Here is a 15,258-nt window from a genome sequence, read left to right as displayed (position 1 = left end):
GGTGAAGATCCCGGCGGCCATCTTCGCAAGGTAAGTAAGAAGTCACCGGAGCGCGTGGATTCGGGTAAGTACTATCCGTTTTTTTTTTTTTAAACCCCTGCATCGGGTTTGTCTCGCGCCGAACGGGGGGGCTATTGAAAAAAAAAAAAAAAACGTTTCGGCGCGTGACAACCCCTTTAAAGTAATCACTTTATTTAGGTGATACACAAGGGGTATCGTAGCCTTATGAATCAGGTATGCCTAATTATTATTCAATGAATCAGAAAAGAAAACAATAAGAAACACTCAAGTGATGTTTCCAAGCTCTTCTGTTTTATTGTTGCAATGCAGGAGGTTATATAGTGTGACAACACCTACAAAGTCAACAATTCAAAATCTATAGCATGTGTGCTACTTCTCTCTTAGTTCTCTCTCAGGGTCTAAGACCCTGTTAGTAAAACTACAATACATATCTCTTTGTATACAGTGATCCCTCGCTATATCGCGGTTCAATGATTGTGGCTTCAGTGAATCGCGGATTTTAGATAGACCATATATAATTCTGTTTTCGCAGAGTTTTTCGCTATATTGTGAAATTTTGTGGTACATACAGGAAATGCAGAACGCCACTAGCACTTGCCAACATGAGATTGTACACGGCACACTATTGGCTTATAAAATGTGTTCTGTATCGGGCGCTGATTGGCTCACTGATCGTAGCATCGGTCTGTTACGATATACTACCCTTGATACGCCAGCCCGAGTGCCCTAGATCTCACCACAACCCCTGTCCATGCCTACTTGACTCCACTCCTGGCTAACCCCAGGTGGGCAACTGGGCGTCGATCCCTACTCTCACTAGGGACCGAAAAAGGGATGCTGGCGTAGCTGGATGGAAGGGTAGAATACTGACAGAAAAGGCAGATGTAAATAACCAACATGAACAATACTAAGCAGAACTGAGGCAGATGGAAAAACCTGGTGGATAATAGCAAAGTATAGCAGACAAGATGACAGAGGCAGGAAACCAACAGAGGCAGACTAGCTAGCACACTGAGGGAAACCAATGACTGGCAGTGATTGCCAGTCTCTGCCCGACCTTTAACCAAAAGCCTCCACCCAGGGGCGGAGAGAGGGAGACAGCCAACTCCCAACAGAACATAATAAAAGGGAGCTCGTGCACGGCAGCTGCACCTACAGGTGCGCGCACGGCGCCGCATGCCACTAGCACCACGCCGGCCAGGCACCCGCGCCCCTGGCAGCCGGATGACAAGCCAGGGGGATACGCCCTGACCGCGGGACCCCGCACACCGCCGCATAGTAGCACAGTCTGTTTGTTCTACTTTTGCAATTGTTTGGTAGTTCATCCGTCAGATTGATTTGTGTAAATATAACGCTTCTAATTTTGCTGATTTTCACGGATTGCGGGGGTCTCTGAATCATAACCCCCGATAGACGAGGGATCAATGTACGTACTTCTTGCTAAGCATAGGGCACAAATGTTATGTGCATGACGCTGCTGCACAAAATATAATTCAATACTTTTGCGCTTTTGTTTTACATTAGGGTTAGCCTGTTTATGTATTGCATGCATGTGTGTTGTATTTGTATTTGTACATAAAAATTCACTTGTATACTGTATTTCTGGTCTGCAAACATAAACTATACCTCCAGCTTCAGTGTTCTAGTGACCAGGAGCAATGCAGCCATACATTTCAAGACATATGTATGTAACAAATAAATTAAACAATAAATTAAAAAAGAAACAAAAATGTTACCTATAAATCGATACCACAGGAAGATAGCTCTATCTGTCCTGAAAAAAAAACAGTGTAGCATTCACACTGATACATGAAACGTGCAGAGTTATAAAGTATTACATAGGGACAGGGACATGGCAGAACTGTGCACATTTCTCTGGCATTAAAAAGATTGCCTAGGAATTCCTCTTGAATTCAATAAGGGCTTCACCGTTCCTATCAGGGTCCCTACTGTAGAGTTAACACAATCTTGTTCCTGCGCCTCCCTTACTGACTGCGATGCCAGGAATTAGCTGATTGTAGGGGATCTGCGCAGTGCCCCCCCTGCTGATTGTTTAAAGGGTGGATGCGATATATAACAAAAACCTTATAAAGACGACCAGTGGGTAAGGAGTAAAAATCAAAATTCTCCTTTATTTCAACAACCCATAGTAAAAATGCATTTCTAACCATACGCCTGGACACCAGACACCTCATCATACTGGTGCTCCTGCCATTGTTACCTCTGTAGGCACAATTATACTCCACTGTGGATTTCTACTGTACCTATTTCAGCTAAACTGCGAAAGGGGTCTTTATTCCCTGAAAAACGTTTTGACTGCTGGTTGTTAAAATTTAGATTTTTTTTTACTCCTTGTCCTCAGTTCGCCTTTGGAAGGTTTTGCCGTGTTTTCAGTTTTTGTTGTTTATCACATCCATTTCCGCTTACGTCCACTTAAAGGGGTTCTGACACGAATAAGATTTTTATGCTTTAGCAGCTATTGTTTCCTGGTCTGCCTAATGGACACAGGGAACCCACGATTAATGGCTGCTAAAACATAAAAATCTTATACTTACCTTTTTTCCTGTTGTTGTTCGGCAGCGGGGTCATCTCCCAGCAGGCTCTTCTTCTTCCTCCGATGAGCCGCCCCCTCCAGGAATCCGCGCATGTGCAGAAGACAGGTGCCCTCTGACTCCACTGCGCATGCGCAGCACTCGGGAGTTCAGCCAGGACGGACAGGCCGCCCACAGCAAGCACTTGTGACGTGGCGCCCATCCGTTCACCTCGGAAGTGGCTGACGGACGGAGCATAGCAGGAAGCGGTCATTTTGAAAGCTCCAGTTCTGCTTCTAGAAGCCACAGAAAAAGATGCCTGACGGAGGGGACATGCCTGGCGATCGGTCCTGGCCAGGCAAGGTAAGTAAAAAAATTTATTTTTTCATGTCAGAACCCCTTTAATTGGAGCATTAATCTAGTTAGCAACACCTACGTAACATTCAACACCTGCTTTTATTCTACGGCCTTTACACTATATTTTTGTAATACACCATATATTTTTCTTAGCATAGATCATCTACTGATGGCCTATCCTGAGAATAGCTCTTCGACAGAAAAAAGGGCCAACTTTCTGAACAAGCCCTTTATTTAAAATACCGGTTATTAAGGGGTTAGTGTTACCAGAACAAAGCCAGACGTTCTGTAGACATGTCTGGTCAGGTCTGCTTCATATTGACCAGTCCTGACTCCTACTTCTCTATGTACCACAATGTTCCAGCTCCTAAGCAGCAGAGTTATTTGATGTGCTTCCAGCTTCGATGTTTCCATGGAATATACTGTATTTCTATCTTTTCTAACGTTTTAGAAATTCACTACATATACTGTATTTTCCCCTCTGAATTGACTGTTTTAAACACTGAGCTTTTTCTTTAGTAGTCTTCTACTTTCCATAAATTTTGGATTGAGTCTATTTTTCGAATTCTTGTTCGTTTAATAACTTTGACTTTTTGGAATAAGTTTGTTCAGAAAGTTTCCAACAATGAAAGTTTTAACGTGTTGAGTTTACAGGGTTTACATTATCTCCCTCGCTGGCTTTCCTGGCTGTGGTCGCAGATGTATGACTTACAGCCAACTGCCATAAACCAATTACATCTTCTGAGCTGATTTTAGATATACTTGACCTCAAAACTTGGTGTATGTGTTTCTTAAAAGGGTTGTAAGAACTCTGGACAACCCCGTCCCCATGCATTAAAATAACAAATGGTGATATACTCCCCGTCCCTGCTGTTTTCCGTATTGGCGCTCAGTCTCTCGCTCCAGTTTCTGCTTACAGCTGCAGTCCTGACCGGTTTACTGGAGGTTACAGGGGCTGTGTCCAATAACAGAGCCCAGTGATCAGCTCACTTGACAAGGCGCCGTGACTTGGTTTAAAAGAGCATGGCTTAAGTGCTAAAATGTTGGTACAATATGTCTAAATATGCGACAATATTTATCACTCAGCATGAGCAACTGTGAAAAATTCATTGCAATGGGTAACAAATAACTGATCCATAGGCACAGACTGTTTCATGTCTGCAACCCATTGGCAGTCCACAAGGTACTATAAGTAGCAGCCTATATTCTTCTGACTATTTTTACTCAAGCTTTGAGGTTTTTACTTTTAGTGGAAAACGTCTTCAGTAGCATTTTCTGTTTAGGCTCTATTCACATCCGTTCAGAGCCTGTGGCGCAAATCCAGCATGAAATGCCGAATGAAAAAGTCGTGCATGCAGGACTTTTTTGTTTGGTTAAATTGCTGGACAGGTGCAAGAACTGAACAGACCCCATTATAGTCAATAGGGTCCGTTTGGTTCCGTTATGAGACGGATCCGTTTTCCTGCTTCATTATAGGAGGAGGAAAAAGGAATCCCTAGCACAGATGGGAATTTAGTCTCAGAAGTTGAAAAAGCCCAATTACTGTCACTACAACTTAAACCCAAAGACATCTACAATCCATTTCCAGGAATAAATCCTGATGACGCAGTGAGCGCTTCAAGTCGATAAAAGCATTAACTCTTTGTGCTGCTATCACAATATTGCTGGTGCTTGCATATGAAGCTGTATATATAATATATAATATAATATATATATATATATATATATATATATATGACTCACAGGCTGTTCTTTGGGTCCCTTCAGGCATTAGGACACAGGTATAACTGCTGAGACTGCACCCTTGATGTAAATTAAGACTAATGCCCAGGTAAGGCAATGCAGGGATGCAATTAGAAATTGACTTCAATGAAAGCCGTCCGTGCGGAGCCTGCACAAAAAAACAACATGCTGAGATTTTTCCTCCGCGAGCAGAAAAATCGCAATTGACTTCTGCTCGTGTGCAGGAAAAAGCGTTTTTCCATAGCATGTTATGGATGGTATTTGCTGCAGAATCCAGAGGCAGTTGCTCACTCCGGAGTCCAGTTTGCAGCTAGCCTATCTCTCATTTTTAGTGAAGCAGCAGCAGCATGGAGGACCTTGTACAGCAGCATTGAGCAGTGTAGATGTGATTCCACTACCTGTGTGACAGTAAAACACTTAGGCTAGGGTCACACAGGGCGGATTTGTTGCGGTTTTGCTGCTGTTTTTCCGTTGCGGTTTTGACGCAGAAGAACTGCTTCTGCGGCAAAACCGCTTCAAAGGTTAATTTGGGCTTGCGGATTTTCGTGCGGAAAAATCCGCAAGCAGTTTTTTCCGCAGCGCTTTTTTACTTTTGTCGCGTATTTGGTGCGGTTTTGGCTGCGTCCATAGAGGTCTATGGACAAAAAAGCGCTGCGGAAAAGACCAAAGAATGAACATGCCGCATCTTTTAAAACCGTGACGCAGTTGCATTTCCGCACTGCGGCTGTGCGGAAAAAATCCGTCCTGTGAGAACAGCTTTTTGGCAAATCTCATTTGTGCTGCATTGCACTGCAAATGCAGCAGTTTTGCCGCAGTGCGGATATGCAACGGCAATCCGCGGCAAAACCGCGGCAAATCCGCCCTGTGTGACCCCAGCCTTACTATTAGCTGTAGCAGCGTCTCTGTGTGAGACTCTCTGTTTCTCACTTTGAGCTACTCCTGTCTTCTCTCGATAGAAGTCTGTACACAGCATGTAATCTGACCTGTCAGTGAAGTGTTTGTCTACAAAGAAGGATTTTAGTAGTTTTATAAAGTGAGTGAATAGTAAGGTCGCCTGCATACGACCGGGTCGGACTCAGCATGTGGGATCGCGCAGCAGAATCCAATCCTGTGTCCGGCCAGTGATTCCGCATACCTGTGCGGATTCTTCTTTATTCCGTACTGTGGATGTGCCATCTGTCGCACCGGCGCACATGTGCAGTACCGATTATGCCGTGCCGTTGCTTGGCCATGGCGCATATCCCACGGCCTTTCCGCAATAATTTTTTGATTTTTATGCCTGCATGATCCAAATTATTGTTCGTCCTTTATATCGTGCCGGCATTTACAATCAACAATTATCTTTCAGATTCCTCTAATCCAACGAGAATCTGAACAATAATAGTTCAGTGTAAAAAGGGCCGTAAGTCCAGTAGGCGTTTACCTGGGTTTGCTTGGGGCTAACCACGGCCCAGTACTTGATCTCATTTCTTGTCAGCCCACTTCAGTAAAAGAAGCGCAGAGATCCAGCTGTGTCACCCTCTTGCATAGTGCTAATGTACAGACTATACATATTTGGGTCACTGCCTAGCAAATACCTCACCATAAAGTAAGTCATTATGGGCTATGAAGGATTCCCCTGAAGGTCAGAACATGTATAGTGCTGAGTTATATAATCTATATTAATCTTTTCACTGACGGTCATTAAGTACACTAAATTAAAATCCTTTACTGCCAAGAATTTATGTCATACATCATGACTTTAACGGGGTTGTACCAATATTAACCTTTATCACCTAATCATGGGATAGGTGATAAAAGCCTGATTGGTAGAGGGTCTCACCACTGAGACATCCACCGATCCCAAGAACAGGGGTCTCGTTCCCCCCTCCTTTTCATTGCAGGCTTATTGCACCACCCACTGCCTCATCGGAGGTTTTTTGCCTTCCTCTAGATCAACAAGGGGTGAGGGGGGGGGGGGGGGAAACAGGCTGAACTAGATGGACATTGCCTGCCTTCAGCCTAACAAACTATGTTATTATGTATGTTACAGTGAGGAGGAGATTGAACAGAGCTGTGGTAATGCATTCAAGATGCCACTCCTTTAATTTACAATGGGACTGCCAGAGATAGCAGAGTACAAGTGCTCATCTATTTCAGTCTGCCCCCCTGAAATAAATGGAGTGGTGGGCCACGCATGCAGTAATAAAAAGTGTATTTTGAGTAACCCCTCTAAACAATTGTCTCAGCTAGAACATAAATGATAGAGTATAGTTTAGTCTCATTAGAACACCGTATTTGCGTTGAGTGAACCTATCCAGTAGAACCCTGTTTCGGGTCAAACGTTGCTAAAAGTACAGTTTGTTGAGAACCCAAACCTCAAAAGTTAATAAAAGAGGAGTATGTATGTTCTCTCTGTTTCTTCTTGCTCCTCGCCTCCTTTAGAGAAAGGAAAAACAGGAGTGGTGGCTCAGTGGTTAGCGCTGTTATCTTGCAGCACTGGACTCCCAGGTTCGAATCTGACCAAGACAACTTCTGCATGAAGTTTTACAAAGTCCATGCAGATATTGTCCTTGGTCAGATTCATTGAAGGAGCAGCACAATCGCAGTTCAGTTGTTCCAGGGCTTTTAGACAGTGTTCAATACTAGTTTTAGGGAGTCTTATGAACTTCTGATTCACTTTGAAGTAATTTGAACCGAACCAAACCATTTTCCAAAATTTAGTGAACCGCACTTTTGAAAAGTTCGCTCATCTCTACACTGCTTTGAAATTATAGCAAGATACCAGCTATGGCTCAAGGTATTGGGGAGTAGCACTCATTAGAAGCCAAGGAGCGTGATGAAAAGTTTTACTTATTGATTCTGGGTCTATATAGCACAGTAGTTACACTTTATAAGTTAAAGGGTTGTTCTGTCAGGACAAACCATGTCCAACTCTCCTAACACTTTACACGAATGATGCATGTTGTGGATGACCAGGTCGTGGCTACAGCCGAACAAATTGTAATGTGGCATTACCTACTATTTAGCTTCATTACAAATCAGAAATCTTGATGTGTGTATAGTTTTAGCAGAATTCCAGAATTTAGAATATAAGCCCGTCTTCCGTATTGCTGCAGCTGCTCTTCTCAGCTAGACCCCCTTTAGTACAAGCTTCATGTCAATCACTTTTCATTACAATGAAAAGTCTTTTCTTTCCTCTTTAGGCTGGAATCACACATGCAGTTTTTGTGGCTGTTTTGAGATGCAGTTTTTTTGACTTGTGAATACAAAAGAGAGGAGTCTTTATAAATTTTCCTTCCTCTTATATCCATTCCTAGCTTTAGTGCAACCCCCCGCCCCCCCAAAAAAACTGGATGTGTCATTTTAGCATTAACCCGACAAAAAATATCCCAAGGAGACTAAGCAAGAGCAATTGCAGTAACGCCGTCTCGCTCGCTTATCACTTGCTCACATCTCTTCTGACAAGCAGAGAAGAAGCAGCAGCTCACCTCACCAGGGATCCCTCCACATACTCAGAGAGAGACACTCTGAGCATATGTGACCACCTTTAAAACAATTATTAAGGTGGACACAATAAAAACAGGTTGTGGTTGCATAAATATCTCAGTCTGTAACCAGTGGCATGAGCAATAGAAGTTTGGTAAACAGTCTTAGTCCTTTGGCATAACTCTGTCTTCTGCAACAAGCCTGTTGACTAACTGTTTGTATCCCTGGCTGGTGTACACACTTAGTGTTTAGGGTTGAGACCAGCCTCACTTACCATTCTGTTGTATGGGAGTTGCCACTACTACCAACTCAGGCTTGTCCTAAATCAGGAGTGCCACACTATCGTGCTGTTCTACTCAGTTCTTGTCACAATCAGCTGTCTCCCACCAGGTCATGGCTGTAGTGCAATCTCTCTCTTCTTGTTTCTTACCCCAAGCAGTGGACTCAGCAGATCTCTTGACCCCTCTCTAGACACTAGCGCAGCTCTCCCGGGATACCAGGTTAGTGAACAGCAGTCTCTTATCTGTCCCGTGCCCCTAAGGCAACGCAGCTCCGCTCTCCCAGCTCTTCTATGCTCAAGTCACTTCACCCTGCATTTTTTTCTCCCTGTGGCTCAGAACACAACTTTATATATTACTAGCAAGGTGGGCAAAAAAAGTTTGGGCTCCTTCTAGGGGTTGGGAATTCCACCTTCAGCGCCGACTAGTGCTGCTAATTTCTGGCGCACACCCCTTTTACATATCTACAACAATAATATGTAGTCCATTAATGCAATGGCCGCTAATGAGATTACTATGGCACATGACGTGGGGATTGCTATGTGTGCTTCCTCTGAATGAGCATAGGTGACATTAGCACTGGAATAATAAATAAATCCTCCACGTGGGCCTTGTAGAAGCTTGTTGTCAGTAATACCTGCGTGGTTTCCCCCGTGTTTCGGCACTGATATCAGCTGGACTTCAATATTTCAGTAAAGTACATACAACACAGTAAGATGCCCATAGAAACTATCACAGCTGGTAAAGTACAAATGTAACCAATCAACTCCGCTATACCCCACTGGCTAGCCTCTGGTTTGTTGGTGCCCTATGCAGTACCTTCTATTGACGCCCCCATCCCATCTGATATACTATATAGTGCCTCAGTAATAGAGTCATGCAGTGGCCAAATAATAAACCGTAAAATACCCAAATACCATTGCCGTAAGGCACCCAATTAACAGTTGCCTTAATGATACTGGCCAAAAGTTATACAGTTTTACGATAAACCTTGTATGCCAATTTCTCTTGGTTTTCAAGATCTCTGCGTGCAGTCATTGAATGGGAAACTTTATTGTTTACTTCCAGGAAATGAGAATCTTTCCTGGTCATGTAATCATCACACATGACCGGGACAGATTTTTATCCTCTTAAGGCCACCTGCAAACGGCCGGGTCGGATCGCAGCGGGATGCGGACTTTGCCCCTGCAGAGGTCTGCGGCTCACCCACTCCCGGCGTCTTCTGTCTCTGCTATGCGCCGGCAGAGTGGAGCCAGCCCTTCACTACTGAGATTTCTGTGCGGGTCTCTGCAAGACAACAAAAGAAATAGAACATGCCGCGATTTGTTTTCACGCGGCCAAATTGCGTCCGTCTGCATAGGATTGCGTTTTGTAATGCAATCCTATGCAGGTGGGCATGGGCGGAAATATTGCGGGAAATCCCGACGCAGAATTTCTGCCCGTGTGCAGGGAGCCTAAAGTAAACAATGAAGGTCCCTATTAATTACAGCAAGCAGAGATCTTGAAAACTGAGAAGAATTGATGCAGTAACTATACTGGAAATTTTTATAACTTTTCAGTATAGACTTTTTTTCCCATTATAGATTTGAACAGCACAATTATTTGTTTTATTAACCCTTTAACTACCAGACATTTTTTTTGGGGGGGGGGGGGGGGTTCATTTTTTTCATCAAGAGCTACCATGTAACGTTTTGTTTTTTTTTTTCTGTAAAAAGCTGTACGAGTGCTTATTTTTTTGCAAGATGAGTTATATTTTTTAATGGTAACGTGTAAAAACTTGAAAACATTTTTAAGCGGGATTAACAGAAAAAAAAACTGAAATTTTTTGAGTGTTTTGCTTTATGCTGTATTTATGCTGCCGTGAAAATGACGTTAACTTCATTCTGCGGGTCAGTACCCTTCTAACGATACTATGCTTATAGGGTACTGTTTGTACGTTTTACTACTTCTTTCCATTATCTTCTGAGCTCCATAATGTTTCCATTTTTTTTTTCCATCAATGGAGGTATGTGGGGGGCACATTTTTTGCAGGGCGTGATCCACAGTGTGTACGGGCACCTAATTGTGACTTTTATATAACAATTAGAGCTTATTTTATTACTAATCAATGCATAAGTTCAAGTAGTTCTAAAAGGTTCACTTACTTTTTCTTGCTGTAGCTTCTGCTGCCCGGCTCTGTTTTCAGTTTTGCCGCAGTTTCAGCTATAGCAATGGCTGGAAGTGAATGATTTTACTGAAGACTGTTCATGTCAAGTCTTGCCTAACAAATAAGGAACATTTGAGGGACCCCGCAGACACCTGTCATTTTAACAAGAGCAGTTACTGTGAGAGAGGGCGTCATAGTGACAAGTTCATCATCACTACTTGATTAATGTTGAAGTGAGGGGTACTGGGAAAACACAGCTCCTGCGCTACACTGCTTCCCACCTCTAAAGAGATTTAACTAGAAGTATAACTTTTGGGGCTGAGGAGTTCGAGTGCCTCCACAACTGTGTTTTATTGTTCTTCGTTTTTGATTAGTACAAACTTAAGCACTTTGACACTTTTCCATGAAAATGAGTAGTATCCGAGGACTGATCTGTCACGGTGCTACTATGGACTCGCTCTGCTTCTTGCACACTTTCCGAAAGATTTGTACACTTTTCACATACACATAATACCTGAATTATGAAATTTTAAAAAATGACATTACATCCCCATCCCCATATACTTTCTGAAAACAGTTTGCCTTTTAGACCTATGATCGCCTTCATGCAATTTTACAGCAAAGCATTAATGGTCACTGCACTTTCTGACAATTTGTGTTAATATGATGGCCAATGCGATGACTAGCAAAAGTGAAAATCACTTTATTTCCCCTAAGTACTGGTCACTAAGGCTCTCCCTTCATTCTAATTTGCTGTCCACTCCTGTTGTTGTCTCTAGTACCAGAGATAACAAGAAATATTACAGGACGTGTAGGTGGCTATTGTCTCATGCAGCCCATTTAAGTCTATGGAGAGAAGAGGGTGGGGAAGAGCAGGAGGGAGAGAGACTCACACTGACATGGCAAATTATTTACTTTAAAATGGTGAATTATTTACTTTCCGCCTGCTACTGAAATCACATCTCCATTGCTAAGTACTTTTGTACACTGCCCTACATGGTGCAATTATTTATCTGTGTACTACAGAGAGCAGAATCAGCTGTTTATTCCATGTTCACTGTATGGGTGGATTTGCCACAGAAATTCCATGTGGACCAGCCACATCCACTGTTGCTACTGTAAAGTGGAAGAGATTTAAAAAAAACTCTCCCACAAACTGCGGAAATAATCCGCACAAAACCCATGCGGAAATTGACATGCGATGCGGAATTCAATTTGGCAGCATGTCAATTTTATTGCCATTTCCATCATGGAATTCATCTCTTCTCAATAAGGGGGTTAATTCTGCAGAAAAATCCGAGATAAAACTCGCACCAAATGGTGCGGGCTTGGAGGAGGACTTTCCATTGTTGATCTGCAGAAGATTGCCCACTGTGGACACTCCAATGCAAATCAGCCCCTGTGTGGACCCAGCCTATGGAAGACATCATAGCAGTAGTCTCCTCCCAGCAGTTCAGAGAGAACTGAGAATTAGATATACAGCCTGCACAGAGAAAAATAGTGAAAATTACCATATGCAAGTCATTTAATGGCCAGATATAGCACTACTCCTCATGTCCACACACAGTAGCTTATCTTTATATGTTATCTGCAGATACCTAATGCACAAAATTTGCATTTGTGGCTATAAAGTTTTGACTCAAGCAGAACCTACGATACACAAGTCCTTCTATAATGGGAACCACAATGCAGTACCAGATGTGTCCAGTGGCATATATCATTGGTACCTAATGGCCTCTCTAATGGGTTTTTGATGGTGTCCTTTGTTTTGCAGGTCTAATTTTTCTATCTAGTCTGGTAAAATGTTTTAAGGAAGCTCCAACGCCAATGTGTGCACATAGGCCAGTTTGGGGCTTTTTCACCACTAATCTGATCATTTTTAGAATAAAGCATTACTGCTGTGGTTGTGGTGGTGGTGTGATTACTATTACATACAGTTTTTCTCTTCACTTGCTATGTAAACTTTCTGCTGCATTAAACATTCATTTTCTTGCTGCGAGCCATAGAAGGATATGTTAAGCCTTTGAAAGCTTCACGTAATGTTATTTAAGAAATCTTGAGTTGCTGCTTGCCGTGAGGTAAATCTCTCTTATAAGTGTGAAGTAGCCTGATATATGCTACTAATCCTTTTTTTAAACAATTTTAAGCTCTCACATTTTATATATTCTTGAGTATGACTGGAAATTGGGACAATTTCATTTTCCACAGAGATGTTACCTAGATTTCTCAGACTTCTGTACAGCAACCCTGTCTTGATGTTTGTAGACCCTTGCAGAGACAGATGCAACTTAGGCTTCATTTACGCTTGTGCTAGGGTTTCCTGTTCCCAAAAACCCTGAAGTACCAGATCTGGCACATAATGGGCACAAATAGCACTTGTCAGACCCTATTCACTATAATGGAGTCTGTTGCGTTTGCGTCATGCCCAGCCGGCATTTTGCCGAACAACATTGTACATCATTCGTCTCTATTTTGTCTGGAGTTTTGTTCTGGGTGTCGTTCGGAGTCTTTGAAGCCAAAATAAATTTTTGCAACTTTACAGAAGCGGACAACTCAAGGGCCGTCCATACTTACTGACAATTTTTTTCTTTCACTGTGTATTATTGATGATGAATAGGATTTTTTTTAGTGACCATGTAATTCTTTTCAACATGAATAAAAAACCTCTAAAAAAGTTAGTTAGGCATCAGTAGGACATCTCTAGGCATGTTGGCTATTTGGCTGCTGATTTGCCCAGCTCAACTGTTTTTGTAAGTACCATTGAGTGCTGTATGGAACGGCAACACGTATGCTTGACCACCGCTCTATAAAAGCTCCTTCTCGCCTGCGTAAGCAGGAACTTGGCAGCAATTATACTTTTGATCACCCAGACATACGGCAGCTTTAAAACATTTATCATGGGAGGAAAAAAACAAAACTATTGCAGAATGCTGAAATAACATAAAAAAGCCATTCTCCACCCAGGCAATCCCCTGCTCCTCCCATTATGCCAGTGTCCCCTGCTGATTTTGACTGCCAGCTGCAGCAGCCATAACGTCCGTACAACGGGACCTGTGAGTCATATAGCTAACCACCTGCCTGAAGACAGTTGGTGATTGGCTGCAGTGGTCACATGTCCCCCGTTTCAGTGTGTCATTGCAAGAAGTGAAGACCAGTGGACCAGGAGCAGTGGGGGATTCCGGTAAGGCGAGTATGGCTTTTTTCTGTTCTTCCACCATTCTGAGTTGGTTTGATTTTAGTTCTCACCTTTTCACCCCTTTAAGATGTTAAGAAGCGAATCATCCCAATCTTAAACGGACAACATTATGCATTCACAATAATAAATATGGAAACCTAATAAGAAAAACAGATCAGCTACTCCAGCTTGCTGATGGTTTCCATGTATCAACATGAGCCGTATGCCTATATTTATTTTTCAGTTCACTTCAGTTTTCTCTGCAGAAACTAATAAAAGGTAATTATTACACTGAAAATATATTTTTCTTTTTAAACATACTGCAGACTGCTGCATCTGCCTCCACCACCAGCTTATCCAAAGAGCATGCTGCTTATCTGGGCTGTTGGGTGGTCTTGACTTCACCTATCCATTGCTGGCATTTGTAGTGGGCAGGGCATTCACTTGGCATGCAAACGTTAAAGCTCCACTGGATGCTTTGGAATCTGGAGTTTGCAATGCTAATGAACTGACTGTGGGAGGAGCACAAAAAGAGCAGACTATTTAATATCAACTTATTTAATAACCATCTGCAATAACTTTAGTCATAGAATAAAAATGTCAGAGGCCGGAAAAACATAAATTCAAACTGTTCAATCCTATCAAAGCTGGTTCTCGCTCACTTATTGGTGAATTGGAATTAGAATATTATCTGTCTCCAATGTACGGCACGTTGGTTCCCGGTTTGTGTTCTGCTACAAATTATTTTCACTTGGAGCAAATATGCAGTGATGTCTGTAATAGCAGCAAAATTCCTTTGTGCTCAGAACAGCTATTTGCATTTGATAAAGCATTAGCACTTAATATCTTGATTTATTTTGACTTTCAGATTTCAGATTGAAGCACTCCATCACAGATTGCGCGTGGAGTTAGATAACGGATTCCCTTTTTTGATTCATCCACCTGCAGAGAGGCAAAGAAATGGGATTAACGCTTTCCTGTACTTAGTTACCGCTGAGGGGAAAGGTGAGATGTTCATTAATGTGCATTATATTTAGTGACAATGTATAATTGTGGACAAATACATCTGAACCCTTCAAAAGATGTGAAATTTCTCAGAAATCGAAGTATTCTAAACCAAAATAAAAAACAGCATAGTGCTCTCTTAGATCTTCATTTACAGTACCATTATGAAGTCTCTCCCTTCAAAGCTGTAGACCTCTCCTTCTTCCAAATGCACTAGTTCTAGAAGCCTGCTCATTATTCTTGCCATTCTTCCTCTTCACGTATCCAATGGTAATACATTTATATAGATTGCTTGAATCAGTGCTGATGCTGCTGTGATCACAGGACATAAGTAGCTAGCAAGTTCCCTCCGTAGATACACAAACAACTAAAAAAAATAAAACTATGAAGTTGAGATTGCTTGTGGATAAATATGGTAGCCAGCATGTTAAAAAGCCCAGACTTAGAATTTTTTCGACTTCAATTAACAAACTGGTTGTATTGAAGAATTAGATAGTGCTGTATGGTTTAACTGGTTTGTAGCGAAGACTATAG

The 15,258-nt window shown here is 42.3% G+C and overlaps 1 protein-coding gene across 3 annotated transcripts in view; it reads left to right on the top strand.

Annotated features, from left to right (window-relative positions):
- The window catches only part of OSBPL6 (oxysterol binding protein like 6), a 257,243-nt gene that overhangs the window by 35,547 nt on the left and 206,438 nt on the right, over positions 1-15,258 (top strand). For all 3 annotated transcript variants that reach the window (XM_066575780.1, XM_066575778.1, XM_066575776.1), the window contains exon 2: positions 14,588-14,724. The gene's annotated coding sequence lies outside the window, so the exon portion shown is untranslated. The remainder of the gene's footprint in view (positions 1-14,587; positions 14,725-15,258) is intronic.

Source organism: Eleutherodactylus coqui, chromosome 8 (genome assembly GCF_035609145.1).
Source record: "Eleutherodactylus coqui strain aEleCoq1 chromosome 8, aEleCoq1.hap1, whole genome shotgun sequence".
In the NCBI taxonomy this organism is placed as follows: Eukaryota; Metazoa; Chordata; class Amphibia; order Anura; family Eleutherodactylidae; genus Eleutherodactylus; species Eleutherodactylus coqui.
Note: the sequence above shows the minus strand (reverse complement) of the source record. Positions and strands in the feature narration are given on the sequence as shown.